Below are 16,356 nucleotides of genomic sequence, written 5' to 3'. Positions count from 1 at the left end.
TGTCCATTTTAGGAACTGCCCAGAGTAAAAGGAAATCCCCATAGCAAACATATGCTGTTCTGGACAGTTCCTAAAATGGACAGAGATGTCAGCAGAGAGCACTGTGCTCATGATGTCAGCAGACAGCTCTGTGTTTCAAAAAGAAAAGAATTTCCACTGTAGTATTCAGCAGCTAATAAGTACAGGAAGGATTAATATTTGTTAATAGAAGTCATTTACAAATCTGTTTAACTTTCTGGCACCAGTTGATTTAAAAAAAAAAAAGTTTTTCACCGGAGTACTCCTTTAACCCAACAACTAACCAGGAAATAACAAAAAAAAACATTGTAGAAACAGGGGGCAACATAATATATTTCTCAGAAAAGGTCAGATTGGGTAAAAGAAAAAAAAAAATAACATTATTCACATCACCAATCTCCTACTGCTACCATCCCATTTTTTTTTATAAACCAGTCTGACCCCTTTTAAGAAAAAAACTTTCCTGAAGACCAATTCACATCACCAATCTCCTACTGCTACCATCCCATTTTTTTTTTATAAACCAGTCTGACCCCTTTTAAGAAAAAAACTTTCCTGAAGACCAATCCCTTTAATAAAAATGTACAGATGTTGATTCTTTTTATTCTATAAAAAAAAAAAATTTCGTCTATGGTATACTTCTGGGTGCCTCTTAGTGTTGCTCGTGAATATTCGCGAATATAGAACTATATATTCGTAATTACGAATATTTGTATTTTTATATTTGTATCATCCCTCTCTGCTTCCAGCTTGTGTGATGTAAAGAAGGCTCTAATACTACTGTGTGAGACTGGCGTGCGAATTTTCGCTTATGCTAATTTTGGTATATGCAAATTTTCGCATATGCAAATTTTCGCATACACGAATTTACGCATATGCGAAAATAAAACGCGAATATTACGAATATGCAAATTTTGTGAATATATGACGAATATTTGTTCATATATTCGCAAAATATCGCGAATTCGAATATGGCCTATGCCGCTCAACACTAGTGCCTCTTTAAGCTTTATTGTATCCTTTTCATTCATCCAGCTACAAAATTTGTTTGTACAAGTCTGAGCCACTTAAAAAAATGTATTGGCTTCTCCGATAACCAGTATACAATTAAGTGGAAAAATAATGACTCTAGAGTATTAGTAGTATCAACCTTCTACTTGGTTTTAGACATAAGCTTTATTGGGAGCTGGGCCAGAGGGACACTACTGTAAACCTTTATTAAAGATGAGGTGAATGGCTTTAGGTATGTTCCACAGAACACTAATTCGCTAGTGCACCGAAAATAGATATACAGAGAACCAAAATAAAGATCTTAGCAGAAAGCCAGCAGGGAAATGTGAAAAAGTAAGAACATTGAGTAAAAATAAATGAATGAATCTCAGCTAAAATCAATGATCAAAAGAAAGTGAGAGGAGAGATAAAAATGATGAAATGAAAGGGACTACCGGTACTTTAGACAGAATTTTTTTTTTTTTTAATCAACTGGTACCAGAAAATTATATAGACTTGTAAATTCTGTCTATTTTAAAATATTAAGCCTTCCAGTACTTATCAGCTGCTGCATAGTTTAGAAGAAGTTGTGTAGTTATCTCTAATATGACCACAGTTCTTACTGCTGTGTGAGGAACTAGAGAGAGGGGGCAGCAGAGAGCATTGTGGTCAGACTGGAAAGAACTACACAACCCCCGCTTTGCAAGTCTATGGGAGGGGGTGTGACAGCCGTCACGCCCCCTCCCATAGACTTGCATAGTGGGGGCGGGGCGTGATGTCTCACGGGGGTGGAGTCGTGACGACACGATACTCCGGCCCCCTGGTCGTCACACGGCAGATTCCCCGAGGTGGGTGCTGAATGCAAGATTGTGGGGGTCCCCAGCAAAGGGACCCCCGCAATCACGCATCTTATCCCCTTTCCTTTGGATGTCTTAGGGCCGGAGTACCCCTTTAAGTTTTTTTAAATAGACGTAATATACAAACCTGTATAATTTTTTTGTATCAATTAATAAAACATTTTTTTTTCTCCCGAGTACCCCATTAAGCAAAAATTAAGAACATGTATGAGTGTATAAAATTTGGGTTTATGGGATTGTACTTTGTTATTCAAAAGGAAGATCGATCAGCTCAAATCTGTATTAGTCCATTCTTGCTTGAGCAACTTTTTCCAGAACTTCCCATTGGGTCATTCCTCTAGAAAATATACAGTATAAATTAATTAATTTAAAAGTAGGCATTACAATTCCCCTTGTCAATAGGGAGTTTCCCTACATAGTCTGACACTGTCACATACTGTAGAAATACACCAATTAGGCATGAGAAATTGTAATACTCACTTGTACATTGAGTCAGTTTTTAACATTTATTTAACATTTTTGCTGAATAAAAATAATTTTAAAAAGTGATATCACAGAGGTAACGAAGGACAATTATAATAAGAGGGCTCGAAGGATCAACATGCTGATTAGGAAAATGTTGGTAAAGTCAATTGGCCAATAGAGAAAAAATTGCCTTGCGTAAATCCCTGTGACAATTACATTCATTATACCCTAATGCAATTCCACACACAGTGGAGAGAATCAGCAGCAAATACCCCTAGTAGAAATGGTACATAACATTGATACTTAGGAAACGGCTGACACCTATTTATGACTGAACATCAATAACATAAAATAAAATATAGGCAATATAGTGACATTAGAGATGAGCGAAGTTAGGCTGGGTTCACACTACGTTTTTCAACTACGGTTCCCGCATACGTTTTCTATCAAAAACCGTATGGGAAAAAAAACGGATGGAACAGTATGGGAAAAAGTAAACCGTATGCGTTTTTTAAACAGTATACTATTTTTAAAAGTGCATACAGTTCCGTCCGTTTTTATAAAAAAAACATATGTTTTTGAAAATTCTTAGGTTTTAGGATGCAAATGCGCATGTGCAAAGAAAAAACGCATACGGTTTTGCTGTATGGAACTGTATACATGTGCGTTTCCCATTGACGTCTATGTTAAAAAAAAAGGTATGTGGTTGCAATACGGTTTTAAAACTGGAGTCAAAACCGTGGTCAAACACGGTTTGGAGTACTGTTTAAAAACGTATTGCAAGCAAACCGTACGCAACCGTATGCATCAGGGTGCATATGGTTTGCAATGCTTTGTCTATGTATACGGTTTTCAATACCGTTCCATACGTTTTCACTAATGAAAACGTATGCGGGAACCGTAGTTGAAAAACGTAGTGTGAACCCAGCCTTACAGTGATTCGATTCGTCACAAACTTCTCGACTCTGGAGTTGCTGACTTTAGCCTGCATAAATTCGTTCAGCTTTCAAGTGCTCCGTTGGGCAGGAAAAGGTGGATACAGTCATAGAAGACTCTCTCCTAGGACTGTATCCACCTTTTCCAGCCCACCGGAGCATGTGAAAGCTGAACTAATTTATGCAGGCTAAGGTCAGCAACCGCCGAGCCGAGAAGTTCGGGATGAATCGAATCACTGTAAGTTTGCTCATCTCTAATTGACATTCATAAAACAATAACCCATCGCTGGACAATGCATAAATGACTGCGCAGTACAAATGATTGTTGTTGTTGCATCTATCCATAAGATATGTTACTAATAAGAAGAACATATTGACTTCTGCTGATAATGGAAAAGGTATGATAAGGTTTGGCTCTGCAGAATTTTTATCAATGGAGATATCCGGCAGAATTTTTTTTCACCTCCATTGTGCCCTGGCTGCAAAAAAATAAAATAGCATACTGTAACTCACCCTCCTTTGGTTCCCCGATGTGCCGATATCGATCTTCTGGGCCCGGTCTTGTTTCACATCTTGGAGCCCGACATGTCACACTTATCACCAGTCACAGCGATGTCCTGCCTTAGCCGGTGATATGCTGAGCGCAGTGTCATGTAACGGGCCCGGGCAGCAGGGAGGAGGTCAGGTCCAGGCTCCTTACATAACACTGCGCTCAGGCTCCAAGATGAGGAAGAAGACCAGGCCCAGGACATTGGGAAGTGACGGAGGGTAAGTTACAGTTTTTTTTTTTTTGCAGCCTGGGCACAATGGATGCAAAAAAATTCCACCGGATATCTCCTTTAAGTCATCTGGAGAAGTCGCATATTTTAGGTCACTGCTGAGTTGCCGAAGATGCAATAGTTGTCATAAGATTAGCACATCTGGTATCATGCTGGCCCAAAGCGTGCCTCATTATCCATTTCATTATAGCTTTATGTTACTAGAATACTTTCCTGTAAATTCTAAGTTATACCACTGTGAATCCCGCAATTGGATTATAAATCATAGATTCCCTTACTTTTATTAGATAGACATGAACTTATGCAAAAAGCATGGATGTTTATGCTTCTTTTTTGCATTTAGGTAAAACATTTATAATACATATCTAAGGAATTGTTTGGTTTAAAAGAGATGACCTGAAGTATGTGGAATTAGAGGGGGGGGGGGGTATAAAAGTGATTATACTGTAATGTGTTTGTTTGTTTTCCATTTTTTGAAATATATTGGTCTTGTGGCTAAAGCACTGTTGGCCCACCTGACATACTAGTTTTGAGGTTTAACTTTTGCTCCTCTTACACTTCCGTGGCGGAATTGGATTCTGACAGAAGTTTGAATGGGTTCAATCTTCTGGCGGAATTCTCCATAGAAGTCCCTGCACAATACTGTATGGACAGAGCTTACTGTCCACGCTAGAGGAGGAGAGGAGCTGTGGGGAAACAGTGTGTAAGGTGAGTTTTTTTTATGGGGCACCATATGCATGCATAACTTCTATAGGTGGCACAAGACAAGAAAAGGCAATACTAGTGATTTCCCAGGTCCACATCCAGACAGGAAGCCTCTACAGAACTAGTATTTCTGACTTACACTAAGCATCCAGTATACAGTGCTCCTATAAAACTTCAACTTTACCTCTTAGCATATCCTGACGGGTGCAGACCTTCAGTGCATGCTGGGAATTAAAGTCTTGAACACAGAAAAATATTCTCGGAATATATGCGCCATCTTCATAGATGACAATGCTTTTCCGAGTGGAATCCACAGTTTCAATGTTTCTGCGGACAACAGAATCCGTATTTCCACCAGAGAAACATCTGCCGCAGAAATTTTGACATGTGCACAGTGCAGCAGAATCCCATTGATGGTGGTGAGCTGACTTACATGTTTTCGTTATTTTTTTTGTATATAGCACAGGGATGTACACGCTAAGCATGGTCCAGGGATGACACAGAATAGTAATAACAAAGATAGTAATGTTCCAGTTTATGTCTAAATATTACAATGACGTCATAGTACAGAAATGATTAAAACATGAATCTTGCACTTTTTTCAGTATTGCTCTTATTAGGTTTTACATTATACAAAATGAAGGCAGGATTTACATGTACAGGTCATGATGATAGAGAAAAGACAGTATATTACACCTCCGTCCATGTCAGGAACTGTCCAGAGTAGCAAACCTCTCCTGCTCTGGACAGTTCCTGACATGCACAGAGGTGTCAGCAGAGAGCATTGTGGTCAGACAGTAAAGAACAACACAACTTTCCTTGGAACATACAGCAGCTGGTAAATACTGGAAGGGTCAATATTTGTAAATAGAAATAATTTACAAATCTGTTTAACTTTCTGGCACCAGTTAATTTGAAGATTTTTTTATCCAATGGAGTACCTCTTTAAGTGCAATATAAACAGCTGTAGTGCAGATACAGGCTATAGATTATTGTCCTGCATTGACAGAATTCCCAGTCATAACCCAGGCATGTCTGTTTGCAGGAAATTACATAGATTTTTTTTTTTTTTTTTGTAACTAGACACAGAAACATATGTTTTCTTTTTAGATTTTTATGGTAGATTTTTTTTCAATTGTATTTTCTTTTTGTATTCTATTTTTGTAAATGTTTATAGGGGCAGCCATATTGCTAGAGCTGCTGCTCTGTCCTGTGAACAGCAGTTCATAGATATGCTTTACAGCAACCCCATGGACAGAAACCTGGTGTCTGGAGGTTAAATGGCTCCTATGGGACAGTGCTTAAAGGGGTACTCCGCCCCTGCCATCTTATCCCCTATCCAAAGGATAGGGGATAAGATGTTAGATCGCCGCGGTCCCGCTGCTGGGGACCCCGGAGATCGCCGCAGCGGCACCCCGCCATCATTACTGCACAGAGTGAGTTTGCTCTGTGCGTAATGACGGGCGATACAGGGGCCGGAGCAGCGAGACATCATGGCTCCTCCCCTGATGACATCACGTCCCGTCCCCTTAATGCAAGTCTATTGCAGGGGGCGTGACAACCACCCCGCCCCCTCCCATAGACTTGTATTGACGGGGGTGGGCCGTGACGTCACGAGGGGCGGAGCCGTGATGTAACGATACTCCGGCCCCTGTATTGCCCGTCATTACGTGCAGAGCGATCTCACTCTGCGCAGTAATGATAGCGGGGTGCTGCAGCAGCGATCCCCGGGGTCCCCAGCAGCGGGACCCCGGCGATCTGACATCTTTTCCCCTATCCTTTGGATAGGGGATAAGATGTCTAGGGGCGGAGTACCCCTTTAATTCTACTCTGTGACCTGTGCAGAGATTACTCTGTAGGGAGCCGAGGGAGAGAGCTACCCCCATTATTTGGTCAGTGGTGAATCTTCTGGTATCTGTCTCCAATCACCTCTCGGCCTTTTGGCTAAGATCAAGTGTAGTATCTGTTCTTATCAGTTTCATGCTGGTGGCAGGAGACGCCAGTGTGGAGCTGGTAGGGATGGGTGCTGCATGGTAGGCAGCAGGTGTATTTGGGCGTTTCGGGGCTGGTTCTGAGTAATCAGCTCGACGGCTGCCCTGGTGTGACCTGTTTCCTCCAGGTCTCGCCATGAGGCTGAGAGGGTTGTGACAGTGTGGCAAGGAAAGGGTGCATTTCTCACACTGATCCTACAGAAATCTCCACCTGTGGACTAAACAATGAGGCAGCAGAAAGGGGAAGGGTCCTTAAAAGCAAGAGAAACAGAATAATCTGGGCTCTCCCCTAGACAGAAGTGGCTGTTAGAGGAGGGGGAGACACCGTGTCCAGTGCCAGGCGGGCGCAGCAAGGGCTGCTGAGGACACAAGCGTGGACTCCCGGAGTGAGAGACGCGGCTCCTGTAACATATAGCAGGTGGCTGTACGAATGGGACTTTATGTTCAAATGTGAACTGTGTCTTATAAGGCTGCAGGACTATTGTGTTTAAACTGGCAGGGAAAAGCCCATCAGTTATTAGTCAGGGCATGCTACATGTGTAGTGAGTGGCTAGACGGCCTAGGAGTTATTTTTATGTTTTGTTTATCCTGCACCCTGTTTAATAAACTTGGGGAGGAGCCAGAATTGCAGAAAGGACTCGCTGTTTGCCGGTTTATTGTGGAAAAACGGGTCCTTTGGCTACGGCAAAGGACGATCCCAGAGTTAAACTCTTTACAGGGTCTAGAGCCGAGATACTTCAGTGCCTCGGGGAGTAGTGACCCCGAGGTGCCGAAACTCACGGGGAGGATAGACTCACTGAGCTGAAGCACGGGCACCACGATCTCTGCACCTTTGTGGCACTCACCTCTTGATGGCCGGCCATCTGGCTAGGATCAGAGAAATTTTTATGGATCGTGCCGGATGTCCGGGCAGTATATCTGCACATATTCATTTATTTATTTATTTTTGTCTCACTGTCACTTTTTGCGTGTTGTGTGTCCACAGGATTTGTCAGGATGCGGTAGCCCTTCTGGGTGTCCCTCCTGGTGGTCTAGGGGAGGTGTGTGTGGGCATTAGGTTCCGCACCTCCCTGCAAACACCCCGGGTACTCCTGCTCTGGCAGGGTACCTACAGTTATCGGCTCTGCAGGCAGATACCTTGGCTAGCGCCAAGGGGGATGCCGGGAGCATTTGCGGTCCCTTAGTAGCTTCGGCGAAAAGGGACATCGAACCTGGAACCTCGGAGGTACTCTTTGGTCCGGAGGCGAAGGGTGAGGTTTGTTGGGGGGCCTCTCTCCTATTGGAGAAGGGCTTGCAATAGACCGCATCCTTTGTGCATGTTTTTTTAGTGTAACACGTTTGCACTTTTTCTTGCACTTTAGGTGATTCGAGAGCACGTTCCTCGGCTCTTGAAGGTATTACATTCCATTGTAATCCTGCCTGAGAATTGATCTCTATAGAACAGGATGTTTAAGTTGATTATGAGGTCACTGACCGGAGTGAAAACTGCAAGATTTTAGGCTTTTTTTTTTTTTTACATAGATAATGACATGGAAAATTTCTGAAAATCATTGTCAATATGTTTACCATAAATACTTGATCTAAACAACAGGTTTTCCAATAATACATTCCTTTTAAGGAGTCTGTCTCAAGATTGACCATTAAGATGCATTAGTCATGAAAATCTATTTAAGGGGTACTCTGTTTGGTAACATTTTTTTTGTATCCCATATGCTGTGTTGTGGTGGGGTTTTTTTCTGGCAGTTTTTGGAAAACTGCCACTGCAGTTTTTGTGCCAAAGCCAGAAGTGTATTCAAAAGGAATAGGACATATAAAGGAAGGACTTACACTTCCCTTCCCTTTATGGATCCACTTCTGACTTTGGCTCAGAAACTGTAGTGGCAGTTTTCCAAAAACTGCCAGAAAAGTGGAAACTTAGCCTTTCTGTGTCTATCCTTTTTTTTTTTTCTGCATTTTTTTTCTGCCTCTGTTGTCGCTTGTTGTCTTAGTGTCCTGCGTGTGTTTTTTTCTTTTTTCCTTCCGGTTCTGTTTTGGCTAAATACTACATTTCCCATTATGTCCTTGCAGCTTATTTGGGGGTTTGGTGTCTGCCTTTTTTTTTTTTTTTTTGCTTTTTCCCTTCATAATCCATTTAGGTATGCGCCCCGGCCTCGCCCTCCTTATTTTCCTATTCCGCCTACTGTTTGTCTAATCTTGTGTATTCTCACGCCCCTTTTCTCCATTGGTTCATTCCTATCTGCTGACTAGTCATGTGGGTTTTAATGTCATGTGATTGCATGACGTGATGCGCGTAGCTCACTTTTCTTTCTCCTTGTAGGGAGCGAGGGTCGGTTTGTCCCCTCAGGTTTGTGTTTCATGTTTTGTTTTTGAATAGTAGATTTTTTTTAAATTTTATTTACTCCTTCATGTGTATTTTGTGGCTTTCTCTGGAATGCTTGTTTGGGGTTTGGCTTCTGATCCTGATAAAAATGTTTCTTCGTGCTGTGTTTTTTATGTTTTAGTTTTTTTTTTTCTTTCTATATGCAACTTTTTAAATGGCAAGCTGTTCAGGGATTGTTTGTTCTGGCAGGGGTCTCAAACTGGTTGCCCTCCAGATGTTCGCTGCAGCAAATGGCTATCTGGGCATGTCCAGGCATGCTGGGAGTCGAATTTTTGCAACATCAGGAGGGCCGACAGTTTGAGACCCCTGGTTCTGGACACAATTTTGACTTTTTTTCTTGTCAGGTGTAGCTTTGTGTGCTCCTATGGGTAGGTTTTTCAGCATGTTGTTTGGTTTCTGATACTTATCTTTGTGCGTATTACTGCAATGCCTTTAGGGAGGATTTTTATCTGAGTTGCCCTAAGCAACCAATGTTTTTGCTTTCCCATTTTAGGGAAGGGCTTTTAACAAAAGAAATTGCACTGTTGTAAGAAGCCATCTTTGTTTTACTTTCTTGAAATTCAGTCACTAATCATCTGCACAGGTTTCCTCACTAAATAGTGGAGCTGAACCCACAGCAGTGTGGGAGGGAACAACATAGGACAGAGGCAATGGGAAGACAGGGACTGCTCCCGGGCCATGCCAACTGGGGTTGTGTCTGAGGAACCCCCTGGACTGGCCATAGGGCCCACCAGGCATTTTCCCGGTGGGCCGGGCCGTCTATGGGCTGGGCCGTCCCCCTACCTACTCTTAATACTAAGCAGCTGCAGTTTGCAGTCACAGCTATAAGATCTGTGCCCAGGGCCGTCATCAGGGGGATACAGGGACTGACCGGTCTGAGAGCCTGTGAAGTGGCCGCTGCTGTGGAGTTTGTACTTACAATTTCCCCTTCAGGCCCTTTTCAATCAGCGCAGGGGCCGCACTGACTCTCTGGGAAGGAAAGAACAGCTGAGAGCAACCCGCCTCCCCCCTCATGACCCCCTGTGTGCAGTCCGATTGGTGGAGCAGGATCATGCTGTATTTCCTGTTCCACAACAGACCCTAAAGCTGCCCACAGGAAAAGGAAGCCTTCCCCTGCCCACAGCTGGTGCCATGTATAGTAACTTTCTATATATCGCTCTACTTTCCATTTCACTCTTTTCCAACCAGGGTGCCTCCAGCTGTTGAAATAATACAACTCCCAGCATGTCTGACTGTGTGGGCAAGCTGGGAGTTGTTTTGCCACAGCTGGAGGCACCCAGGTTGGGAAACACTGATCTATCTGGTAATCTATCAATCTATCTATCCCTAAGTGTTTTCTAACAGGAGTTCCTCCAGCTGTTTCATAACTACAACTCCCAGCATGCCTTTGGCTGTGTGGGCACGCTGAAAGTTGTAGTTTTGCAACAGCTGGAGGCACACTGGTTGGGAAACACTGATCTATCTATCTCTCTATCTCATATCTATTTATTTGTCTATCTAATGTCTCTCTATCTCATGTCTGTCTCTCTATCTCATGTCTGTCTGTCTTTCTATTTATGTTATATTCAGGGACTTTCCTGACAGGGGGACCGCCATTTTTTTTTTTTTTTCATTTACCCAAAGCATACTTAAAGGGGTATTCCAGGCAAAACCTTTTTTATATATATCAACTGGCTCCGGAAAGTTAAACAGATTTGTAAATTACTTCTATTAAAAAATCTTAATTCTTCCAATAGTTATTAGCTTCTGAAGTTTTCTGTCTAACTGCTCAATGATGATGTCACGTCCCGGGAGCTGTGCATGATGGGAGAATATCCTCATAGGAACTGCACAGCTCACGGGACGTGAGTCATCAGAGAGCAGTTAGACAGAAAACAACAACTCAACTTCAGAAGCTAATAACTATTGGAAGGATTACGATTTTTTAATAGAAGTAATTTACAAATCTGTTTAACTTTCCGGAGCCAGTTGATATATAAAAAAAGTTTTAGCCTGGAATACCCCCTGTAAAGGAAAACTGTCAGTCAGCCACACTAACCAGTCGTACTGGCTGGTAGTGCGGGTGATGCTGATTAAAATGATGCTAACCTTGCCAGGATCCGTCACCTTGTTCCGCCGTTATATTCTGTTTTGTGATTATGGTAATGAGGACAAAGTGGCATGGGCGGGGTGAGAAGCTTGCCTTCGGGCACTGTGACATCGGCCGGGCTAATGAATATTCATTCCCCCCCTCCGCTTCTCCCTCTCCACTTCCCAAACATGTCTTCTGCACATGTGCTGCTTCTGGGTACCGCCGAAAGTGGCCTCAGCGCAGCTTCAGTACAGCCCAGGAAGCTGGGGGCATAACCTGCCTGGGGGCACTACTTTCTGGTAGCATTACCTACAACCTACCTACCTACCAGGGGCATTACCTGCCTGGGAGCAATACGAAGGGCATTCCCTACGTACTGGGTGCACTAACAACCTACTGGGGGCTTCTACCTTTATTGGGGAGATTCTCTACCTACCTTCTGGGGGCATTACCTAGGGCACTGAGAGTAGGGAACAGGTGGGGAATCTGCTTAAAAAGTGTGGAGCCTAATATGTTTGTTGCCTGGCAGATTCTGCGGTGACAACTCATGATTGGAAGAAGAGTTAACCCCTTAAGGACCCGGGGTTTTTCCGTTTTTGCATTTTCGTTTTTTCCTCCTTACCTTTAAAAAATCATAACTCTTTCAATTTTTCACGTAAAAATCCATATTATGGCGTATTTTTTGCGCCACTTATTCTACTTTGTAATGACGTCAGTCATTTTACCCAACAATCTACAGCGAAACGGGGAAAAAAAATTAATTGTGCGACAAAATTGAAGAGAAAATGCCATTTTGTAAATTTTGGGGGCTTCCGTTTCTACGCAGTGCATTTTTGGGTAAAAATGACACCTTATCATTATTCTGTAGGTCCATATTATTAAAATGTATAGGTTTGATTTTGTACTTGTATAGGTTTGATTTTGTGGTACTTCTGAAAAAAATCATAACTACATGCAGGAAAATTTATACGTAAAAAATTTGCATCTTCTGACCCCTATAACTTTTTAATTTTTCCACGTTCGGGCTGGCATCTGAAGTTTTTAGCGGGACCATTTTTGTATTGATCTGACTTTTTGATCACTTTTTATTCTTTTTTTCCATGATATAAAAAGTGACCAAAAATACCGTATATACTCGAGTATAAGCCGACCCGAGTATAAGCCGAGACCCCTAATTTCAACCCAAAATCCCAGGAAAAGTTATTGACTCGAGTATAAGCCTAGGGTGGGAAATACATCATCCCCCCCCTGTCATCATCCAGACCCCCGTCATTAACATCCTCATCATCATCACCGCCTGTCATCATCCAGACCCTCATCATCATCACCTGTCATCATCCCCTTGTCATCATCCCACACATCCCCCCTTCATAATTCCCCTTGTCATCATCCCCACCCCCCTTCATCATCCCCACCCCCTTTCATCATCCCCTTGTCATCATCCCCACCCCCCTTCATCATCCCCTTGTAATCATCCCACACACCCCCCTTCCGGCCCGGAATAGAGGCGTTGCCTTGACAATGACGCAGAAGTACGTTGGCAATGAACGTACCTCTGCGTCCTTGTCAAGGCAACGTGACTATTCTGGGGCCGGGCCCGAAGCGCTTAGAAGAGGCCTCCCCGGTGAAGATAGCAGCCCGGAACCACTATCCCACCGGACCACCTCCTCACCGGACAGTCCTGCAGCACCGGACCAGCGCCGAGCGGAGGTGAGTACTGTACAGAACTAAAGGGGGGTGAGAGGGGGCTGGATGATGTTGAAGGCCGCAGTGGTCTTCAACCTGCGGACCTCCGGAGGTTTCAAAACTACAACTCCCAGCAAGCCCGGACAGCCGATGGTTGCCCGGGCTTGCTGGGAGTTGTAGTTTTGAAACCTCTGGAGGTCCGCAGGTTGAAGACCACTGCGGGTGGAGAGTTCACTCGAGTATAAGCCGAGGGGGGTGTTTTCAGCACGAAAAATCGTGCTGAAAAACTCTGCTTATACTCGAGTATATACGGTACGCTATTTTGGACTTTGGAATTTTTTTTTGCACGTAAGCCATTGACCGTGCGATTTAATTAACAATATATTTTTATAATTCGGACATTTCCGCACGCGGCGATACCACATGTTTATTTTTAATTACACTTTTTTTTTTATGGGAAAAGGGGGGGGATTCAAAATTTTATTAGGGAAGGGGTTAAATGACCTTTATTAACTTTTTTTGTTCACTTTTTTTTTTTTTTGCCGTGTGATAGCTCCCATAGGGGGCTATAACACTGCACACACTGATCTTACACTGATCATTGTTATCCCATAGGGGGTTATAACACTGCACACACTGATCTTTTACCCTGATCCCTGCAAAGCCATAGCTTTGCATTGATCAGTGTTATAGGTGGTCGATTGCTCAAGCCTGTATCCCGATCAGCCCGACTGAGCTGCCGGAAAGCTTTCACTTTCATTTTAGACGCGGCGATCAACTTTGATCGCCGCATCTAAAGGGCTAATAGCACGTGGCACAACGATTGGTGCCGCACGCTATTAGCCCAGGGTCCCGGCTATCATTAGCTGCTGGGACCAACCCGGTATGACGCGGGGTCACAGGGTCGCCTGTATGCCCTGCGTCCTTAAGAGGTTAATATAAAAAATACATACATTTTGTATGTATATTTGTGCATGAACTGAAATATTATTCTTCTTCGATTTCTAATATAATGTATTTATGTACAATATTTGTGTGTGTATATAACAAAATATATAAGAAAAAAGTACACAATCTTTCTGCGATTTTGTGGATCAATTTTTTAAAATGAAATACGCTTAAAATATACTGTGTGGTCATAGCATGTATAGCGTGTGTGTGTGTGTGTGTGTATATGTGTGTGTGTATGTATATATATATATATATATATATATATATATATATATATATATGTGTATATATATAATATTATTTCGTTTTTTAAATTATTTGTTCATTTTTTCCCATTATGTATTCTATTATACCCAACTATGATTAACATCTGGCCCCTCCCATTTGTGGCCCTGCCTCCACATAGCCACACCCATGGCTAAAATAGGCTGCTTATTGTAAAATGCCCGGGCCTAATTCTGGTCCCATGCCGGCCCTGCCGCCGACTGTTGACTGGGGGTGTCAGATGTCACTTGTGATGAAGTGGATGACCGTGTTAACCAATCAATGATGACAGATGGGTTGCTGGTCGAGATACGATTGCTAGTTAATAACGGGAGCTCAGGCCTCTCGCTGCTGCCAATCGCCCCTAGTCTGCTACGACCTCTGCCTGAAGGATTTAGGCCTCTGCCACTCCTCTGTGCACGTCCTGGCCCTTCTCTGCCTGACATACTTAGTGCGTATATGGGGGAGGACAATACGCTCCACTATGCTTAAAACAGTATCTGTCTCCAACACCAGTAGATGTGTACTTTTGGCTGGCCTTTCACAGTAACTAGGCCCTTAGGACTTTTACAGGAACAAAATGGTACACCACTTAGATGTACGTATGTGGTATGCACTTATGAGGGGAGTACAATGCGCTCCACTAAGCTTAAAACAGTATTTGTCTACAACACCAGCAGGTGGGTACTTTTGGCTGGCCTTTCACAGTAACTCGACCCTTAAAACTATAACAGGAACAAAATGGTACACCACTTAGATGTGCATACTAGACTTGTGCACAAGAAAAAATTTTGTTTAGTTTTTTCATTTTGGATAAAATTTTCGGTTTGGATTTTTCGGATACATTCGGTATTTGGGTTTTTATTTTCTTTCGGATACATTTGGTATTCGGGTACATTCGGGTAAATCTTTTTATTCTTTTTAGCGATCCTAAAAAATTATGGATACCTTTTTTATAAAAATATCGTAGGGTACCATAAAAAAAAAAATACAAAAGATACAGTAGTGATGGAAAAAATTGTATCTAACGAAATGTATCTTTTTTATGAAATGTTTATAAATTTTTAAACAGGGATCAATTTATGTGAGCGTGTAAAGCACTAAAAATGTAGCCGACAATAATAAAAATGTAGTGTGTGCGTGTTTTCCCTCTTTTTTTAATTTATTTTATTTTATTTTTACATTTTTTAGGTAGTACTACTACTCCCAGCATGGAACACACTGTTCCATGATGGGAGTAGTAGTTACCTGTACTAATTGACAGATCGCCGGGGTCCCTTGCGATCCTCTTGTATAATGTATAGATGTGGCGGCCGCTCTTCTATGGTCCCCTGCACTGATGTGTGTATATATACACATATTCATATTTCCCGCAGAGCTGTGATTGGCCAGATGGTTCCAGCCAATCACAGCTCTCTGTGAGAAATAGGAATATGTGTATATGTACGGCAGTGCAGGGGACCGTAGGAGACCGGCTGCCGCATCCATACATTATACAGGAGCATCACAGCGGGTGTCAGGAGTGATACCCGCAGTGATCTTTCCTTAACTACAAATACTACTACTCCCAACATGGAATACACTCTGCTCCATGCTGGGAGCTGTAGTACCGGCATTAATAGACAGATCGCAGCGGGTGTCAGAAGTTACACTCACTGCGATATGTCTATTAATGCAAGTACTACAGCTCCCAGCATGGAGCAGAGTGTGCTCCATGTTGGGAGTATTACTACCTGCAGTAAGGGACAGATCCCAGCGGATGTCACTCCTCCTGACACCCGCTGCGATCCTCCTGATGTGAATGTCGGGATCAGCTGTTCTCAGGGCTACAGAGCCGGGAGAACAGCTGACGCTGAGCCGTAGGTATACTTCGTGTACCTACTGCCCAGCAAGAACTTACAGTGAGCCTGCAATGTGTATACAGTATATACACTGCTGGTTCACTTAACCCCTTGCTGAGCTGTGCGCTATGCGCAAGCCCAGCAAGGAAAGAGTTAACTTACACTGTTGGACAGTGTAGGTTAACCCTTTTGGGCTGTATACACTATATACAGCTATCTATAGATAGCTGTATACAGAAGACGAAGTCTGCTTACTTCCCTCGAGCAGGTCCGTGCAGCTCTGCCCCCTAGTGATGCCATCATTAGGGGGCGGAGCTACAGACGGGATTCAGGCTAGTCTGAAGCTCTGTTCACATTGTCCGTTTTGGATAATGGGAACAGACCCTTCTGCCAGTGTCTACCCAGACAGGGAGACTCCAGCTG

The 16,356-nt window shown here is 43.0% G+C and overlaps 1 long non-coding RNA gene and 1 pseudogene across 1 annotated transcript in view; both read left to right on the top strand.

The window, feature by feature from the left end:
• The first annotated feature begins 6,673 nt into the window (after nt 1-6,673).
• LOC130289974 (U2 spliceosomal RNA) lies at nt 6,674-6,884 on the top strand (annotated as a pseudogene).
• Nucleotides 6,885-10,192: 3,308 nt separating this feature from the next.
• Nucleotides 10,193-16,356, top strand: part of LOC130283853 (uncharacterized) — a 38,082-nt gene continuing 31,918 nt past the window's right edge. The window contains exon 1 of the long non-coding RNA XR_008846866.1: nt 10,193-10,253. This is a non-coding gene — a long non-coding RNA (uncharacterized LOC130283853). The remainder of the gene's footprint in view (nt 10,254-16,356) is intronic.

This window comes from Hyla sarda, chromosome 8 (genome assembly GCF_029499605.1).
Source record: "Hyla sarda isolate aHylSar1 chromosome 8, aHylSar1.hap1, whole genome shotgun sequence".
In the NCBI taxonomy this organism is placed as follows: Eukaryota; Metazoa; Chordata; class Amphibia; order Anura; family Hylidae; genus Hyla; species Hyla sarda.
The sequence above is the reverse complement of the archived record's forward strand: the minus strand, read 5'-3'. Positions and strand labels throughout refer to the sequence as shown.